Below are 10,544 nucleotides of genomic sequence, written 5' to 3' on the forward strand. Positions count from 1 at the left end.
GGTCTGGAATGAAGCCCAAGATTCTTTCTTTAACAAGCTGGGGCTTGGATGAAAGCCACATTCTGCACAGCACGGGTATAAGCAGGGGCAAAGCAGAGTGAAAAGACATGATGTGTAGGAACGGTTTGTCCAGACATTGTACCATTTCCAGTTTCCAGTGGATTCATAGGGAGAGTTACAGGAGTTAAAATAATTACGGGCCTAGCTAGCAACTGTGAGGGTTCATCTTGATTGAACTGAGAAACACCTAGGAGATAAGGCACGGTTTCTATCAGTGTTTTACAGGCAGGATTAACTACGAGAGGAAGACCCACCCTGAGTGGGAGCAGCACCGTCCCAGGGGTTTGGTACCCAGGTAGAAAGTCGGGCAGGGGCGGGGTGGTGGTGGTGGTGGTGGGGTGGGTGAAAAGGAGACTTGCCAAGGTGCGCGGGCATTCTCTAGGCTTCCTGGCTCCCAGAGGTGAAGCCACTCCTCAAGCACACAACCCCATCTCCTTGTCTCACCTAAGCACATGGGGCCAAGTGACTAGGGACAAACTCTCTGAAACATTAATCCGCAACGAATCCTGCGCTCAAGTGTATAACAACAGCCTCACAGAAACTTAACCACCGCCAACGAAACTAGGGCTAGAACACAAACCTGCTGAGTTCTCACCCAACTCCTCTGGCACTGAAGGGAAATCCTGCACTGCGGTCATAAAGTATGTATTTCCCAGTACAACCCAACAACAAATATCTCATGCCTTATATGCTTTAATTTGTATTTATTGCGTTTAAAATTGATTGACCTTATCTATCTTTATATTATTATTATTATTATTATTATTATTATTATTATTATTATTATTATTATTTTGCACCTGGCACAATTTCTCTAATGTGAAGTTGAAAATAACTAAAAGCCATGTGTTTTATTATATAAAGTTGAGTTAAGAAAAGCAGCATGCGTTAAAAATAGATATCCTTAAGTCTGGAAGGGGCTGCAGCCATTCTGGGTGTGGTGGAGGCACAGGCCTTTAACCCCAGCCCCCATGGAGGCAAAGGCAGGTGAAACTTTGTGAGCTCAAGGCCAGCCTAGTCTACAAAGTCAGTCCAGGACAGCCAGGGCCACTCAGAGAAACTCTCTCTTTCTTGGGGAAAAAAAAAAACCCAAAAAAACAAATGGCAAACAAGCAAACAAAAGAACACCAGGATAAATTATACTTACAGGTTTTGCAGGAGTGGCTATTGTGTCACATATAGACAGTAGGTGTCATAGAGAAGAGAGACAAAGTGCAGGGCCTGCTCTTTCTAGTGCTGCAGCCAGTGAGAACAGGGACAGCTCTCCTGTTCTCATGACCCCACCACCTGATCTCTCATGATGCCCAGATGAGGGGTTGGGCAGATTCTGCACAGCCCTCAGATATCAACATGTCCCCAGGAGGCAGCCTAGACCAGGGACATCCATTTGGCCTTTGGTAGTAACAGACCCCTGCCGCCCTCCACTCCTCACATAGTGGCTGCACAGGCCAGAACCTCTCCATGGTCCCAGGTGGCATCACCAGTTATTCACATCAGGCTGTTTCTCAGTACCCTTGAGACTCCAGTTCTGCCTCTCTTTATGGGCAGCACAATAGAACTGGCTCTGGATGTGGGGGTTGCAGGTGAGCTGCCCCTGAGGGCATTAGTTCAGGAAAGCCAGCCCTGTCTCTTGTCTTCTGGCCAGTGGCAGGGGTGGGGACGAAATACAGGAGGAAGAACTGGCCCCAGAGTCATTAGAGTGGGAGAACTGGCTATGTCCCTCACCAGCTGCAACATACAGGAGAGTGAGCCCTGCATCTTGTCTGGGCAGCGGGGTAAAGCTGTTCCTGGTTGGGGGCAGGGAGGGTTGCCCGAGGGTATGAGAGCATGAGAGCTGGCAGGCTGACCAGCACAGATACCTCTCAGGCCTAGATCCATAACTTTAAGTTGGTCCACCCCAACATCTACACTATCAGTGAAGTGCTAGAGTACATGAAGGGACCATTCGTACTCATCTAAAACTACAGGCTCACCATGCCACAGGGCAACAACAGGAGATCTGTGACAAGTCCTTGTGAGATTCCAGTAGATAGAGTAGCATAAGCTAGAAGCCTCATGCCAGACCAATGAGTCGTTGCAATGAACACTGGCAAGCAAAGAAGTGTGGACAAAATGGTACACTGTGGGACATACTACAGCTTCCACAATGAGATTTTTTTTCTGTTGGGGGGTGTGGCAAGGGTGGAGAATACGTAGGAGAGGAGGGGAAGATGTGTGGGATTGGGGTGAAGATGTGAAAATCACATACACATACAAACCAATAAAAATCTAAAAAAGAAGAATACTAAGATATCCAGGCCTCACAGATTGTAAGAACCAGCCTGTGCTATGTGAGACCCAGTCCCAGCCTGTGCTATATGAGACCTAGTCTCAGGAAAAGGAAAAAAACCCACAAATAAAAAAAAAGATATGTTCAAAAAAAAAAAGATATGTTCTTGATAAACTTTACAATGTAGTTTTCAAATATTTCTTCAAATATTTTACTTGTAACAAATATAATATGTTACTTACAACATATACTTTAATATTACATATAATTATGATTATGTATATAATATTTTACTGGATAAGTACCTTATTGATTGGGATATTTTAAGTCATCTCACAGGCAGGGTGCCATTGCTCATTATATCTTCATAAGGAAGGCCAGTTTGTTATTGCAAAACACAAATGAACATGAAGCCCTCGCAGCCCTGAAGGTAGGAGAGGAGGCCTGGTTTTACTTAGGTTCTCCACTCACTAGTAAGTTTTTAAACTCCTTAGCTTCAGACTTCTTTCCAAAACAACAGAAAAACCAACGGGACTTTATTACTTTCCAACATTATAATTCTATGACTATTTATCCCTTTTCTTCTAGAAATATATCAATTTTAAAGGGGAATAAATGTTTAATATCCCCCAGTTATCTGGCAAGGGAAAGTGGCTTGGGGGAGCAATAGTTAGAGCTGTGGGGACAGAAGTATTGTTTAGGGCTCTCAGACTAACCCCCCTTTTTTTGAGTAGCTGCCAAAACATATTTGCTGAAGGCCACTTTGAGGACAACTGTCAAGTGTGGCTCTGAGAAATGCTAGCTAATGCCACCATTCCTCTCGTTGATTGCTATCTTTCAAAAGACAAGTCGTTAAACAGCCCCAAGATCACCAGTCTGAAGTCGCTGGGAAATAGCTCTGAGAAGAAACTACAGCTTTCCTTTCAATGTCCATTTCCGAAGTATTCAAATGTGTTTAACTGCAAAAGGCTGGTTTTGTTTCGTTTTGTTTTTTAGTTTGGTTTGGTTTTTCCCTATTAAAGTGGTTCAGGCTAAGCTAGAGACAGGCTAGTTTTTGGAAGTTGAGTGCTGCCCTCTGCTGGCTGCCAAAAGCCTCAGAGGTGCAAGCCAGAACCTAGGTAGTTTTACCGACAAAAAAAAAAAGCTTAATTTTTGTAATGATGTAAGTAACATATGATTCTTTTAGGAATGTGTAAAATGCAGCAAAAATGAGTATAATAAAGTACAAATTTTGCTCAGTTCAGCCCCTTGGTGCATTTTTCTCCCTCCTCCTCCCTCCCTTTTTTGGTTTTGTTTGCTTATTTATTTTGAGTTAGAATTTTGTATACAGCTGAGACTAGCCTAGAACTCTCCCTTCACCTGCCTCAGCTTCAGAGTCCTGGGGGAGACATCATCACTCCCAGACCCTCAATCTTTATGTGCCCATTTATTCATGTACTGGATTGTACCAGGTTTTCTGTCCTTTATCCAAGTCTGCCTTAGAACTTTCTGTTTAGCCTTGAAGTTCTGACCCTTCTGTTTCAACCATGAGGAGCTGGGATTTCAGAAGTGCCAGCATGTCCAGTTTATCCAGGGCTTCATGAGTATGGGCTACACACTCAACCAACTCAATTATAACTGCAATCCCCAAGCCCTGACTGTTACTCTCACTTTGAGGTGCCTGGGCATCCAATCCAATGTCACAGCATGTTGAACAAGCACCTTGCCACTGAGCTACAGGATCTGCCTCTTGATTATATTCTGCAATATTTGGACTTTTGTTCCAAACTCAACTTTTGTCTAATTCTTAATTGCATTTAACAAACATTTACTGAGAACTTTCTATGTAGAAAGCATTTTGCTAGGCACGGGGATCAAACAGAAGGACTGGGGCTGCAGCTTACTGCTGGAGTGCTTTGCCTACTGTATATTGGACCCTGTATTAGATTTCCAACTCTGAAAAGCAAACAACAAACACAAACAGTGAAGAAAGCAATTGTTCCTAGCCCTTCACTGTTAGGCCCATCTGTCCTTCTGGGTTCTAATACAAAAAAAAAAAAACATAAATTTTCTTGCTGCTCATGGTATCTCATAGCTGAAAGCACTCAGGTGACAGAGGCAGGAGGATTGCCACAAGTTCGTGATCCACACAGCATGTTTGAGGTTAGCCAGCCAGACATTTGAAAAGTCTGCATCATAACAAAACAAAAACCAGTATGAATTTAGAAACGAGAGGAAGAAGGCTTGGCACATTAGCTCACAAGCTCCTGCACCTTTAGGCCCAGGGAATCCAACACTCTTTCCTGGCCCCTGTGGGTACCACATAGTCACATGCAGACACATCATTTATGAAGTAAAAATATTGAGACACAGGAGACAAGGCCACACACAGACACTCTAACCACCCATCTCAGGAAAGAATCTCAGTTGCTATTCAAAATCATTACTGTGTACCATCTGAGAGATTAGGTTTGTTACAATATGCCTTTCTGGGGCCTGTGCCTAGAGTTTCATAGTCAAGAGACGTGAAGTGAAGCCCGAGATTTTGCAAGTTCCCAGGTGATGCTGTCAACACTGCCCTGATAACCATGCTTGAAAAATTAGGGCCAAACGAGAAGCATAGGGAGTTGAGTTGCCTCATTTCTTTGTTCACAAACTGCCAAAGGGAAGCTTGTTTGGCTCTTCGAAGTATCCAAATTTATGATTTACCTTCCCTTGCTTCTATGTTATTCAAGACAGAAAAGGAGAGAGTTTTGAGTGATACTGCTGAGATTTAGTCACTCATGGGAAGCAAGGACAATGAAAGCAATAGTCAATGTTTCCATCCTGTACTCTCAATCTATTAAAAATATGAGAAGTAATACACTTCTGGGTAGTAGAGCTGTCTGTTAAATAGTTCAGTCCTTCTGTGCTACAACTTATTAAAATATGTAGCAGTCTACATATGTACTATTTTGTCTAGCCGTCTGCTCGGAAATTACCATATGGAATGAATTAAACATATGTTGCAAATATATAATAAATGCAACTTCTCCCTGAGCATAATTTAGCAAAATCACACTGGAAACAGCTTAGGAGTCCAGCAATGGAAAACTGGATACATTCAGAGGAGAACTTTGTCATGGAGCAAACATCAGTGACAGGAAAAGAAATATGAGGGTAAAGACAGCAAGTGTCAGGTATTGTCCCTGTCCTTCCTTGCTGTTCCACATCTCCTGAGGCCACAAGTGATCACAAGTTGTGCACCATACACAGGAGTTGCATTGGGAAAAGCTTGCGAATTGGGGGCACCCTATTGCTCATTCAATGCTGCCACTCATGCGTTGATGTTCTCCTGCCCAAGAAACAGATTTTATTTCTAGGGAAGAGATGTATTATGTTGTGAATTCAAGTACTCCAGGAAACAAAATGCAAGAAGACATTACGTTGGATAACAAGAAGGGCTGCACAGTTTGCAGCTATCACCTAAGACCTTACTAAACACAATGGTGTAGTCAGTACCAGAATAGAGGCACATGTGGCTGGCGGCGGCTACCATATTGCTGGAACATGGAGACAGCTATGATATTTAATGAAAAGGCCCCATTACTGCTGGATTTGACTAAATGCTGTCTTACTATCTTTGAATTATGGTTTAAATCCCAAATATATATTTTGTGGACTGCATACTCCAATGAAGCTGTTGGATCACATGCCGCAGGCCACCAAGGTGGAACCACAACTCTTCCAAGAACTCTTTACCTGAATCTGAGAGATGTTATTTTGTCTGAATCCTGGTGTACTTTGTTGATGCTTTCCAGGAGCGATTTTCAAGGTGAGAAAGGCTGGGGATTTGGTTCAGTTGGCAGATTGCTTTCCTAACACACATAAAGCCCTGCCTTTGATACCCAGAACTGCTTAAGCTGGGTGTTGTCTTGCAGCTGAGTGTCTCTGTAATACCTGTAATTACAACACTATAGTAGGAGGTAGAGGCAGGAGGAGGATCAGAAAGTCATTCACTCATAGATATATAGCAAATTCACAGCCAGATTGGCCTGTAGGAGACCTGTCCCCAAACAAAAAAAAATGAGAGCGAGAAAGAGAAAGAGAGAGAGACAGAGACACAGAGAGAGAGAGAGAGAGAGAGAGAGAGAGAGAGAGAGAGAGAGAGACAGAGACAGAGAGAGAGAGAGACAGAGAGAGAGAGACAGAGAGAGAGAGAGAGAGAGAGAGAGAGAGAGAGAGAGAGAGAGAGAGAGAGAGACAGAGACAGAGACAGAGACAGAGACAGAGACAGAGACAGAGACAGACAGACACAGACAGACAGACAGACAGAGACAGAGACAGAGAGACAGAGACAGAGAGAGAAACAGAGACAGAGAGACTAGCAAGATGGCTCAGTGTTGAAAAGGACTTGGCAGTACGAACACAATGTTCTGAGGATTTGTGGTTGAGCCCCAGAACCTACAGTGAAGGAGAGTCCCTGAGCCAGGCATGCCTATGCACTCTCATTCACACAGAAAAGCATGACATAGTAATTTCTTTTTTCAGAGACAGAGTTTCTCTGTGTGTAGCCTTGGCTGTCCTGGACTCACTTTGTAGACCAGGCTGGCCTTGAACTCAGAGATCTGCCTGCCTCTGCATCCCTGAGTGCTGGAATTAAAGGTGTGCACCACCATTCCTAACTGACAAAATTTTTTAAAGGTGCAATAGGTCCAGTGGGATGGCACAGGTCTTAAAGAACTTGTCACACAGACCTGGTGACTTGAAGTCAGTCCCCAGATCTCAAAAGAGGAAGATTAACTGGATCTGCCAAGTTGTCTGTTGACCTTGACCTCCACATGTGAGTCATGGCACGCACACGCTTAAGATGCAATCACATATACACATACAACAATTTTAACATTTTCTAAAAGATAAATATGTAATGTTTCATTTTTTTCCTGTTAAGTTTTTTCATGCTAGTAACAGAAAATTCTAATTAGACTGAACTCGTATAATGACCACATTAGAGCACTGGTTAAATGGGCCAACCACATGTGAGGTCTACATATTTTCTTTTTTAGTTAATTTATTCTCTCACATATTACATCCCAACTGCAGTCCCCCACCTCTGCCCCCCACCTCCTCCCTCCTCATCCAATCCTCCTCCATTTCCCTTTAGAAAAGAGCGGGCCTCTCATTGATATCAACCAAACGTGGCCTACGAAGCTGCAATTTTAACATTTTTAAACTGTAAATATCTTCAGTTTAAAACCTTTGCATCTTATAGGATGAAGTCTGAAGGACTTCATTCATTAGTCAATTGCCCATAGTAATACAGAAAAATGTCATGTTTTTCATAATTTAGTAGGCATGTGAAAAACAGGTTTTATTATTTACAAAGGGGCCTAACTGTAAGGTACATGCATAGATACCATACTCTGCACTTTATTTTGTATTTTTCCTCTTGAACATGGAGTCATGAGCAACATTTTGGCCGAGATAATTTTCTTATGGAAGAGCCTACTGTGTATTCTAGCATGTTTCTGTAACCTCTTTGGCCTGTGGTCACTAGCTATCCCATCATCTAGTTTTGACAATTAAAAAACACTGCCTATGTTGTCACTTGTTCCCTGGGAGGCAAACATGATCCTGAGTGGCAGATAATCAATATTTCAATGTAAGCTCCACGATGACAGATTTTTAGAAACTATTTTGTTTAGCCTGGCACATTTGAATACATCTGTAATCCCAGTACCTTTTGGTGGAGGCAAGAAGATCTAGAATTCAAATCTAGCTACATAGCAAACTTGAAGCTAGCCTGCCCTATATGAAGTGCTGTTTCAAAACAATTTATTAAAGCTTTTGTTTTACTCTTATATTTCCAATCCCTGACATAGCAAATGACCTGAAGTTAGTAGATATTTATAATTAGAGATGGGAACTATTTTTTAGACCTGAGGCTACTTAAAGTAATGTGGCTTCAAAATGCCCTTGAAATGAAGAAACCTGGTTTATATTTATCATTCTGCCATTAACCTCTTTAAAACACACAGCACACATATTTTGATCATATTCATTCTACTTCTAACTCCTCCTAGACCCACTCCCTCCTCCCAACTTAATGTCTGTTTTAAAAACAACTGACCCCAGTTTTTCTGGTAACATACTTACGGGTGTGGGAGCCAGTAAGCAGCATTCCTATTTTCTGCTCTATTTTGTTTGCATTCCAGCCCCAACTTCCTCCAATGAAGGACTGACTGTAACCTGAAGTATAAGCCAAATAATCCTTTTCCTCCCCAAGCTGCTATTAGTATTAGTTTGTTTTATCATGAGAACAGAAAACAAACTAGAAAAAAAGGTGCAATAGAGATGTTGGATTGCTGTTGGGTTGGTATGATCTTTTATTCTTTTTGGTAGTTTTCTTACGTGTTTTAAGTTACTCATTTATTACTACATTCCTCATGAACATTGACAGGAACATCTTAGTGCAAGTAGCGTTTGTCTCTTTTGCCAGTTTCACTTAGTGTCAAAGTTTCAATTAGTCACAAAGGGCATTAAGAACAGTTTTCAACTCTTAAAAATATGCTGGTAGGTGAAGTTTCCCAGTTTGTTGCACTACAAGAATCACCCAAGTGTAGTGCTCTTACTACAGCATTTTCAGTGCTGTGCATAATTATTTTAAGATTGTGAAAAGGAATAAAATTATGCTCTATTATGTGGGTCGACATTACACTTGTTACAGTGGGTATGTATTTTTGTATTTTATGCCTTTTCAAATTTCTGCAATGACCATGTATTAATTTTATGCCAGAAGAAATATTCTTGGGCTGTAGATGAAGCTCACTTGGTAGAGTACTTAGCTAGCATGCAGAAATACCTAGGCTTGGTTGCCAGCATCACAAAAACAACAGGGGTTTGTGGCACACACTTGTAATCCCAGCATTTGAAAGGAGGAGGCAGGAGGACCAGAAGTTCAAAGTTATCCTCAACTTTATACAAGTAGGAGGCCAGCCTGGTATACCTGAGACCCTGTCTCAGAAAATAAAAATATATACAAATCTTTAACAATTTAAAATAATTTTTGAAAAAGGAGAACAAGTATTTTCTCTCAAAGGAATTGGTCATATACATATTAAGGTGGGGCAGGGCATGGAGGTGCACATCTACAATCCTTGGGCCTGAGAGGCTGAGGCAGAGGAATAGGAACAAATTTGAGGATAGCCTGGTTTTTGCACAATATTTTTCTCTGTAATAAGGAGGTACAGGCAGTGGTTTAGACCTTAAATCCAACAAATGGTCACTTGCCTTTTTCAGCCCAGTAATTATGAGGCATTACTGTTTATTTTGTTAAGGAAACAGTACCAAACAATAGAGTTTAATTTTTCTTCTATCTGCACACTGCATTCAATTGTCCACATCAAGAAACTACTCAGTGTGAGAACAGGACTTGCTAGATTGTTCTTTAAAGTACTGGGTCATTATTTTCTTTTCATGTCATTGTGTTAAAATGCTCAGGTAAAGGCAACCCAAGGAAGAAAAATAGTGCATTTTAGCTCACTGTTTAACGTTACATACTCTTATGGTGATGAAATCACAGCAATAGGAATTCATGGTAACTATGAATCCTTGTGTTCACTCACTTTTTCCTTTTCACACAGAAAAATCAGAGTCCAGGGAATGGCGCCACCCACAGTGGGTGTGTCTTCGTACCTTAATTAAGTTACCCAAGATATTCCCCCACAGGCATATGCATAGGCCCTCTCCCAACTAACTCAAGATCTCATCAAGTTGACAACTAAGATTAACCATGACAACAGCCTTAAAAAAGAAATATCACATAACTACAATCTCACTATTTGGAATGTATAACTAACTATAAGCTTAGCTGGATATAGGGGCTGAGGTCCAAATCATACTTTGATGATTCACCATGTCAGGATTATTATTACTTTGGTATCTACATTTTCATGGTCAGAAAAAGGATTACATTTGTATGTAATTATTATTTGAGCTGGGGAGATAGCACAGTAGAACATTATCTACCATGATTAAGGTCCTGGGTTCTTTTTCTAAATTATATTTTCATTTGGTCTCAGTCAGAGTCTCTCTCTCTCTTTCTTTCTCTCTCTCTCTCTCTCTCTCTCTCTCTCTCTCTCTCTCTCTCTCTCTCTCTCTCTCTCCACCCTTCAGTGTGTGTACCTTAGATGACAGCTTGTAGGAGACTGTTCTCTCTTTATACTCTGTAAGACCCAGGAATGATCTCCGTTGGATC

General features: G+C 41.6%; 1 protein-coding gene across 1 annotated transcript in view; it reads left to right on the plus strand.

Annotated features, from left to right (window-relative positions):
* Positions 1-10,544, plus strand: part of LRCH2 (leucine rich repeats and calponin homology domain containing 2) — a 225,273-nt gene that overhangs the window by 31,876 nt on the left and 182,853 nt on the right. The gene's annotated exons all lie outside the window — the stretch shown is intronic.

The sequence above is a fragment of the Acomys minous genome (genome assembly GCF_964271855.1).
Source record: "Acomys minous genome assembly, chromosome: 7".
Lineage (NCBI taxonomy): Eukaryota > Metazoa > Chordata > Mammalia > Rodentia > Muridae > Acomys > Acomys minous.